This window comes from Amborella trichopoda, chromosome 4, assembly GCF_054954075.1.
Source record: "Amborella trichopoda isolate Santa Cruz 75 chromosome 4, AtrichopodaSantaCruz75HAP2 v2.0, whole genome shotgun sequence".
NCBI classification, from domain to species: domain Eukaryota; kingdom Viridiplantae; phylum Streptophyta; class Magnoliopsida; order Amborellales; family Amborellaceae; genus Amborella; species Amborella trichopoda.
Genome location: NC_142339.1, coordinates 41571428 through 41581547, shown reverse-complemented (window position 1 = coordinate 41581547; position 10120 = coordinate 41571428). Strand labels below are relative to the sequence as shown.

The window sequence follows — 10120 nt, the reverse complement described above, 5'->3', positions numbered from 1 at the left end:
CTTAGAAGTGATTTGCCAATCACTAACGAGCCAATTTGAAGAAAACAAGATGTTGAAAAATAAAAATATACGTGATAGAAATGGGGAAAAATATAAAATGGACAAAAAGCTATGAAATAGGAATCCAAGAAAATACAACACACATGCACATAGCAAAAGGCACATGCCAATTTATGTTGTTTGCCTAAATGGGTACACGGGCAACAAGTAAGAATGCATTCACTATCAATGGAGAAATTACAAGTTTTAGGGATCTTATAGAAATTACATCGCAATGGTAAAGAAAGTTCAAATCATTTTTCTTCATACCACAAAGACACCATTACTCAACTCCTTTATTTGATGCAATTGCCCGACCGCATCTTTGTAAAGAATTGTTCGTAAGTTTGGCCTAGGGCACAACAACGCTACGGTTTGCCAATAGATATGCATTCTCCCAATCCCTCTTTTCCCAAAACTGCTTAATTCTCAGTTTTCTTCTCTTTTACGGTGACTTATATGTGCTCCAAAAAGGTAATTTTGGCATTTGACCAAATGACACTCAACACATAGGAAAATATCAAATAAGAGGTGATTTTGCATAACCGTCCCAAAACACCTTCATATATAAAAGGGGTACGAGACATCATACAATTCTCCTGTAGGAACAAAATGTATACTTGCTTCCTTTGGTAAATGACTTACTTTATGAGGAGTTTTATGATATTAAACTATAGGATCTACCTTAGAATTTTTAAATGACCATTTTCCAAATGAACAATTGGGCTCCTGATCACTTTTGAGAGAATAAAATAAAATAAACAAAGCCCCATAACAATCGAATTGGGAACTTATCAAGTTGCAAAAACTCAAGACATCAAGATCAGGGTTGATGAAGCAGCCTATGCGTATGGAACACTGTCCCACCTTAGGGGTTTCTTCGGCCTCTAGTCCCCAGTTTTCCCTAACTAAGGACTAAGGTTTTTGGAAAATTTTATCGAAGATGTTAAAAAAGAAAAACACACTTCTTTGGGCGTGTTTGAAACAAAGAAGCGCACGAAAGTGGGAAATCGAAGCTTGAAAGTCGGAAAAAAACACACTTCTTCGGGCATGTTTGAAACAAAGAAGCACATTGAAACAAAAAAATACCCATTTCATGTGTGTTGGCGCTCCTGGTCCACCACTAGAGAATCATTGTTACAGACACCAAAGATGGAACTACCAAGACACCTTGTAGATCAAGCAGAAAGCGAATATAGAACATCAATAAAATTGACATCCAAAGATTTCAAGGATAACTTACACGCATTCACCTGAGCTCTACAAATGGTAAACAATATTTTTGACATTTGAATGTTCCGGGAGTGTTTGATCTAATGTAACGGTTGTATTTGTGAAATGATCTAATGTAACGGTTGTATTATAGTATAATGCAACGACACTGTTAGAAAGCCATGTTTGTGGTATTTGTATGACCCTAAATTTTGCACACACACACTCTTCATCTCAATAATCAATCCCAAAAAAAAAAAAGTTCAATTTGAACCCTAGATATGGTCAAAATGAGTACCATCCAAAACGAATCTAAACCATTCATTTTGTGAATTTCAATATCTTAGCCTTTATAAACTCAAAAGCATTTTTTCTTTTTTTAACATTGTTCATCTAATGATAAATAAAGCCATCCAAAAAAATTTGAAATGAGAAAATCCTTCTACTCACCAAAATGAACGGCCCATGTTAATTGGGCTTTTAAGGTTGTTGCATCATATTACTATTCATGAAATCATTACTATATATATATATATATATAGATATATATTATATGTGCTAGATGACCCAAATTGACCGATATGGACACTGGACAATTCATATTCATTGACAAAAAAAAATAGGAGGGGCATCTTTGTTATTTTTATGTATGCTATTTTTTGACAAATTATTTTTACCTCAAAAATTTCATCAAAAGAGGTTGTTTTGATGCTTAAATATTCTTAAATTGATCATCTCAACATCAAAATGTATGGACATGAGAAAAAAATGGATTTCAAAGTTTTAGAAATAGTGTATCTTGTAATACATTTTTGGACCGTCAATTTTAAGGTTTTAAAATTTTCATAGACCTGTTTGATCTACACTATTTTTGAAGCTTTAAATTGTATAATTGAAGATGAAAATATATTTTAAGGCTATCACAAATATTTCCAATATTGAAACCACATTTTTTTGACACTATTTGAGAGTGCGCTTTACTTTGATTGTTTAGAGCCTCAACTCTATACAAACCACGCCCTTTTCAAAAGGAAAAAGTTTATATAGAGCCGAGGCTCTAAACAATCAAATTTGAGCCTACATACAAAATTTCACTAGAATATGTTGTTTTGATGCCCAAATATCTTCAAATCAATCATCTTGATGTCGATATGCATGAACATGAGAAAAAAATGGATTTCAAGTTTTGGAAATAGTGTGGTTTGTAACATATCTTTGGACAGTCAATTTTCAAGATTTTCAAGTTTTCATAGATCTATCAATCTATACTATTTTTAAAGTTTTAAAATTTATAAATACATATGGAAATATATTTTAAAGCTATCACCAAGATTTCCAATATTAAAACTATATTTCTCAACACTATTTGAAGGTAGGCTCTAATTTGATTGTTTAGAGCCTAGGCTCTATACAAACCTCACCTTTTTTAAAATTATAGATATTCAAAATCTAAAGATCTAAAATTAATATTTTTCCCAATTTTTTGGATCTTAAAAATCCAAAATTAAGAATTGAACTAATTTCATATTTTTGGATTTTGAATATCAAACTTTTAAAAAAATTAATTCCAAATGTGATTAGTTTTGGATTTTGAAAGTTCACGTGAGGGACTTTTTTAAACATCAACCTTCGAAATACTAAGGCCATTTTATCATTTTTGAAAGTCATCAACAAATTGAAAACTTAAAAAAATAAAAATAAAAAAATAAAAATAATAATAATAATAAAAAAACGTGCTTTTGAAATAACAACAGGGATATACACGTTAATTACACTAAAAAAACATCTGTTACATAACGTTAAGTCGGTGTTTCGTTCCTTTAGTGCTCTATCAAATGGCTAGTTCCCGGAACGGCTACATCCCATGTCTTTGAATGAAGGAAGCCTTGTTTCGACTGTTAGCGCACATAAAAACATTAATGGAAAGCCTAGTCTTAAGAAAAACCCTTATGTGCTCTCTCTCTCTCTCTCTCTCTCTCTCTCTATATATATATATATATATATATATATATATATATATATCCATTCACTCTATGAAAAGAGCCTCAATCACCAAGTGCTCAAGTGTTTTGTGAATTTGTTGCAATTCTCTGTTATTTTTGCGTAGATATTTTTTTGTTCTTTTTCTGTTTTGTAGGTATTTTCTATTTTTTCTTTACCCTTTTTCTTTAATTTATAGATGCAGTTTCTCTCTCTTCCTCTGCTTCAATGAAGCAAGAGAGGCGTCACCCTCTTCGTGAGCAGATGGTTCCAAGAAGACCTTCTTCAAGGCAACAATACGTAAGAAATTTGTGCTTCGTAGCCTCTTTTGAATTTTAGGGCCTGAGTTGTTAAAGGGTTTGATCTTGATTTTTTGCCTGTTTCATTATTTCTTGGGTGATATTTATCCATGATTGATTTCTCCATTTTCTCTGCTCTCTGATACATCACAAATTAACCTTCCTACACTTCTTTTATGATTTCTGTAGTTATTTGTAATTATTGAGGAAATTGTAAATTTAGGTATATGATCTTAATGGAGTTCAGAATTCTCTTCATATTTCTTGTTTTCTCCTCATTTATTTATTTTTCTTTGATAACAACATTTGGTACCTTAGACTTATCCCATGTTGTTCATTTTTATCCAATTGAGTCTTCCCTTAGCAATGCACAGGAGATGATGGAGACTCTAATCTTCTATTTGAGGATTTTGCCACTTGATTGTTTTATTTGCCATATTAGGTTATTAGTTGTAAAGGGCCCCTTTGTGTTGAGTCAAGATTTATTTTCCCTTGACATACGTCCCTTCCTTGAGTCAAGATTTCTTGCTTCTGTTTGTGGTTTCTTTCTTTAATTTCTGAGTAATATTTTATAATTTCAACATGTTTTCTTCTTCTTGTTAAGTCAAGACTTGCTGTGGACATAAGTCCCTTCCTTGAGTTATATAGACCTTTTCTTGTTTCTGTTTGTGGCATCTTTTTTGTGAATGAAGGCCAATTCCATATTGTCTTGTTCTTTGATCCATATGTTACTTAATTTCATTTTCTATAAAACATGGTGATAGATTCATCCCAGATAGAAGAGCAATGGACCTAGACGTTGCTCGATATATGCTCATGGATTCAAAGAAAGAGAATACCACCTCTGGTTCACCATCAAAAGAGGCTTATAGGAAGCGTCTCTCCGTGATTGTATTCCAAAATAAAACGAGAATCATCGCTTTTAAGAGCAAGCCCCCAACCCTTGAGAGAGTTTATGAGGAAGTTCTCTCAGATAAGCATCAAGTGCGATCAGGCAAGCCTCGAAGACATATTCCTTAGGTTTGAGTCTCTCCCTAGAGACATTACCTTTGCAGTCTCTCTCCCCAGAGTTGTTGGATGATTACTATTTGAATCTGTTGGATACCTTTGCAGTCTCCCTCCCCAGAGTTGTTGGATGATTACTATTTAAATATGTTGGATTAGAGTAGTGGCAATGTGTTGGCCATTGCCCTTGGGAACACAATTTATCTATGGGATGGTTCAAAATGGATCTACTTCTGAGCTAACAACCATTGATGACAATGGGCACCTGGTGGGCAGCATACAGCTGTTGGATTGAACAATTCTAATGTCCATCTCTGGGATTTAACTTCGACTACACAGGTTCATGTTTATGCTAAAATATCTGTGCAAGCATGCATTGGTTCTTTCTGTGTGTGTGTGTTTTTGGGTTTTCTGCATCTCTTTTCATTATTGTTTTAGCTATCGAGCAACCCACAGGATGGTCTATGTGAAGAAACCATCTCAAACATCAAATTGAACTGTTAACTAACAAAAACCTCTCATGTGGTTTTTCTACAGCTACGAACTCTAAGAGGTAGTCACCGTGGGCGAGTTCCCTCTCTTGCGTGGAATTATCATATTCTCACAACTGGTGGCCATTATCAACAACGATGTCAGATGCCACCAACAAGAAGTTTGTGGTCTCAAATGGTCTAATTCAGGCAAACAACTAGCAACTGGTGGAAATGACAATATCCTCCATGTTTGGGATCAAAGCGTATCTAATTCCAGCAACGCACCGCTGCATAGATTAGAGGACCATTTGGCGGCAGTGCCCATTTCAGAGGAATTTATTGGCTTCAGGTGGAGGTGGGGCTGATAGGTGTATCAAATTTGGGATCAAAGCTTTTCTAATTCCAGCAACTCACTGCTGCATAGATTAGAGGACTATTTGGCGGCAGTGCCCATTTCAGAGAAATTTATTGGCTTCAGGTGGAGGTGGGGCTGATAGAAGTATCAAATTTTGGAATATACACATTGGAGCTTGCATAAATTTAGTGGATACGGGGTCTCAAGTGTGTTCATTACTTTGGAGTAAGAATGAGATAGAGTTGTTGAGCTCTGATGCGTTTACTCAGAACCAATTGACACTGTGGAAGTATCCATCTATGGTGAAGTTGGCTGGGCATACTTCTAGAGTTCTATTCATGGCCGAGGCATATAATTTTTCATCTTGTGACTTTTCAATTTCTGGTTTTGAGAATTAATTGCTTTTCATTTGTTTCTGTTTTTTTTTTTTTTTCCTTGAGAAAAGTTTTATGTTAAGTTTGTTGTTTCTATGCGGAGCCAGATGGGTGCACAGTGGTCTCAGCTGAAGCTGATGAGACATTGAGATTTTGGCAAGTTTTTGGAGCTCCTGAACTCAACAGCAAGTTTGAAGCTAAGACCTCATTTGGCCCATTCAGCAATATCCAAATCAGATGAGAGAGAGAGTAAACGAGGGAGAAGGAGAACTGATATAATCCATTTCAAAGCGAAAGGTCTCTACCCATTCTATGCATGTCAGACTGATTGGAGAAAGAAAGAGGTATAAAATTTTACACATCTCCTTTTTGTAATTTTGTCCCTGTTTATGTATTGCTATGTTTATTGGTTTTTAACGCGGAATGTTGTGACTGTTTGGGGGCATAGCTTTTATTTATTTCTCAATTATTCTTTTATGGCTCAGCAAGCGTGCGACTTGGATCAATAAAATCAGTCAGTAGGTAGTGTGCGTTTCTTGCAATTTTTTATCATTATTGATTTTTATTTATATTTTATTAACTTGCTTTTTTGTAGTTTTTTTTAATTGCCCTATTATGAGGTCTTTCAATCCTCGGATTATGGAAAAACAGACAACAGGGAGAAGACATGCATGAAAGAGATCCATGGAATCGGTCAGTAGAGTTTTTATCATTATTTTAATATTATTGTTACATTTATTTTGTTCTTTGGTTTTTTCCGTCTTCTGTGAGGTCTTTTCGATGCTTGGATCCACGATCAGTCAAGTCTGTATGAATGTTTGAAAGAAGAGATGGATACAATATGTTTCTATATCATTCTGTTCTATCAGTCTCATCCCAGAGTTTAACTTGTGTTGTGAGGTCTTTCAAAGCTTGGATCCACGATTAGTCAAGTCTGTATGAATGTATGAAAGAGATAGATACACTATGTTTCTATCATCGTTTGTGATGTTCTTTGTTTCTTGGTTTTCTCTTTTATGTATTTTGGTTTTATTTGTTCCTTGGTGACCATTCCTAGCTTCTCTTATAGTCTTCATGTATTAATATTTTATTGGTTTTCTCTTCTTCTTTTTTATCTTAGACCACTAGGATACTCTCTAGATTTCTGAAGATGTTGCTAATGAGGGGGCTTTTTTGATTTCTAATTGTTTGGGGAGGATCTAACCTTCCTGATTGTGAGTTAATTTGGTTTCTTGGGGGTTTGATCTTCAAGCTCTTCTCATTTTTTATGGATATTTTTTATGCCTTGCTCTTTACTATTTTAGTCATTTTAGGATATCAATAGGATGATGGTTATTATTTTAATTCAGTATACTTGAGTCACGGCTTCAAAGGTGCTAATGTCATCTCTGTAAGATGATCGACTTTCTGTAAGATAGGCCTTGTTGCCTTCTGTTAGGGCCTTCTTTTATGATTTAACTGACTCTATCAATTCTCTAGTTTTTTCCCTCTAATTATTTTTTGGTATGTTTCTTGATGATTGCTTGCAGTTTAACTAGTTTTGATTGATCTTACTCAGATTGTAATGTTACTTTTTTATGCTTCAGTTCCTAGCATGCTTCCATGTGTATTTATGCGCTCTTTTACTATTTTAGTCATTTTAGGGTATCATAATATGATGGTTGTTATTATAAAGTCAGGTTACAATAGTTACAATGATAGATCTCTAATCGATAACTAAGAAGAAAAAGAGAGCAATTTTCTTTTCTGCCATGCTTCTATGATGTGTATTTATGCGCTCTTGACTATTTTAGTCATTTTAGAGTATCAATAGGATGATGGTTATTATTTTAATCGAGTGTTCAATTCGTAGAGATGACAGCTAGAGCGGCTAAAAAGTGAGGGATAAAGGAACAAATATGCCACCGGTTGTTCGTTCCGATTCATCAATAGCTAGTTCCTTCCTTCTTGAGGCGGGTAGATCAGGTTTAGTCACTTCCCTATCAGTGGGCATTAGAACGAGGGAATCACCAACATAGGATTCTTTAATGGGGAGGTCATCAACGGTTTGGCATTCTGTCCATAGCAGCGGATGGGAACTTTTTCAGTTAGATGTTCAAAATGCCTTCCTTCATAGCAAGAAGAGGCGTATAAAACCAAGTTCCGAAAGACTGACTTTACTCATCTTCGGAATCCAGGTAGGGTCAACTAGTGAGATCTAAATCTTGGCCAAAAGAAAGGGATGTATGTCTTCGTGTTCCACCCAACCATGATGCATGACAGGAGAGAGCGAGCACAAGAAAGAAAGGGGCTGAGCCCGATAAGCGGAAAAATGAGTTTCATATCATATTAAGACGTGTCAGTTTTCTTAGTCGGCTGATTCCGGAGCTTGCGTTGGCAGTGAGTCTTCGTGCGTCTAAGCTAATGTAATCTTTGTAAGATGATCTTTGTAAGATGATAAACTCTCTGTAAGATAGGCCTTCTTACTTTTTGTTGGGGCCTTCTTTTATGATTTAATTGAGTCTATCAATTCTCCAGTATTCTCTCTCCGATTATTCTTTAGTATGTTTCTTGATGATTGCTTGCAGTTTAACTAGTTTTGATTGCTCTTACTTAGATTTGTAATGCTCCTTTTTTATGCTTCAGTTTCTGACATGCGTCTGTGTATTTATGCGCTCTTTACAATTTTAGTCATTTTAGGCTATCAAAAGATGATAGTTATTATTTTATTTGGAGTATACTTGAGTCATGACTTCATAGATAAGTCTTGTAAGATGATCAACTCTCTGTAAGATAGGCCTTGTTGCATTCTGTTATGACCTTCTTTTAGTCTATCATTTCTCTAGTTTTCTCCCTCCAATTATTCTCTGGTCTTGATGATTGCTTGCAGTTTCACTAGTTTTGATGGATTTCGTTAACTTCTAATGCCATGGCGGACGGAAAATGCATAAAAAGAAAGTGACACTTGAGGTAGAAATGGTACGACGACTATACACTCGATAAGATGCTCCCTTGAGTCGATATGACGCCTGCAAGGTCATAGGACCCAAAGACGGCAAAAAAAATGCAAAGCAAGCGCAATGTAACGTTCGCAGGATACGGAGTGACACAAGACTCAAATCCCGCTCACCCATGTCACGCTTTTTTCTTTCTTTAGGGTATCATAAGATGATGGTTATTATTTTATTTGGAGTATACTTGAGTCATGGCTTCATAGATAGGTCTTGTAAGATGATCAACTCTTCATAAGATAGGCCTTGTTGCCTTCTGTTAGGACTTTCTTTTAGTCTATCATTTTTCCAGTTTTCTCCTCCAATTATTCTCTGGTCTTGATGATTGCTTGCAGTTTCACTAGTTTTGATGGATTTCGTTGACTTCTAATGCTATGTCGGACGGAGAATGCATAAAAAGAAAGTGATGCTTCCACCTTTTTGAGGTAGGAATGGTACGACAACTATACACTCGATAAGATGCTCCCCTGAGTCAATATAACATCTGCAAGGTCATACGACCCAAAGACGGCAAAAAAAATGCAGAGCACGCACAATGTAACATTCGTAGGACACGGAGTGATACGGGATTCAAATCCCGCTCAACCGCGTCACACTTTTTTCTTTCTTTCTCGAGATCGGGCGATTCGACAAAGCAAAGGCTTTTTATTCTTTGGAAGACAAAACCGTCGAAACAAACCGAGAGCGGAGAGCAAAAAATTCAATTCCCTCTCCTTCAAGTCGAGTGGCTTCCGCCCCCTTATTGATTTGAATTTATAAATTCATTCACTCCAACGGGTTTTTGGGGAATAATAAGTATTTGAATTGAGAAAGAATTTTTGCCTCCCCACTATATTGGTAAGTTATCGGAGGTTCTCCATCCCCGGGTAGTTCTGTCATTCCCACTCGATTGGATCGCTATCACTTCTTTCAACCCAAGGCATGTTTGGCTAGTTGTTCTGTCTTAATTACACTATTGCTTTCTTGAAAGATTTCTTGTTCTGGTGTAGATTGGTTTTCAGCTTGGTTGGGTTGTTTCAAATTCTGATTCCTACTTCTACTGACTCTTATGACGATTCTGATAAGCCAATAGAGGTTCTTGCCTGCGATTGCTTTTGTGGCTTGCTCTTTCCGCTCTAAAAGCTCGCATATTCTTTTCGGGCTCGCTCTTTCTGCTCGCACTGTTAGTTAAGTGATGCACTTACTCGGCTTGTAGAAAACTCCTTGCCTTTGTTGAAAGCGTTCATTACTTGACTGATTAACAAAGCAAGTAGGCGAACAACCTGTTATAATTAAAAGATAGCTATCAACTCTCAGTAGGCTTAGCAAGGGGGAGCGCTCGAAGAGTTGAGCGGCCACCCCGCCCACAACATAAGCAGGCTAGGAGAGTAAGCGAGCATTTTTTTTAATCTTC

General features: G+C 35.9%; 1 pseudogene; it reads left to right on the top strand.

Moving 5' to 3' along the window:
• Positions 1-3432: 3432 nt before the first annotated feature.
• Positions 3433-6437, top strand: LOC105421885 (cell division cycle 20.1, cofactor of APC complex-like; annotated as a pseudogene).
• The last annotated feature ends 3683 nt before the right edge of the window (positions 6438-10120 follow it).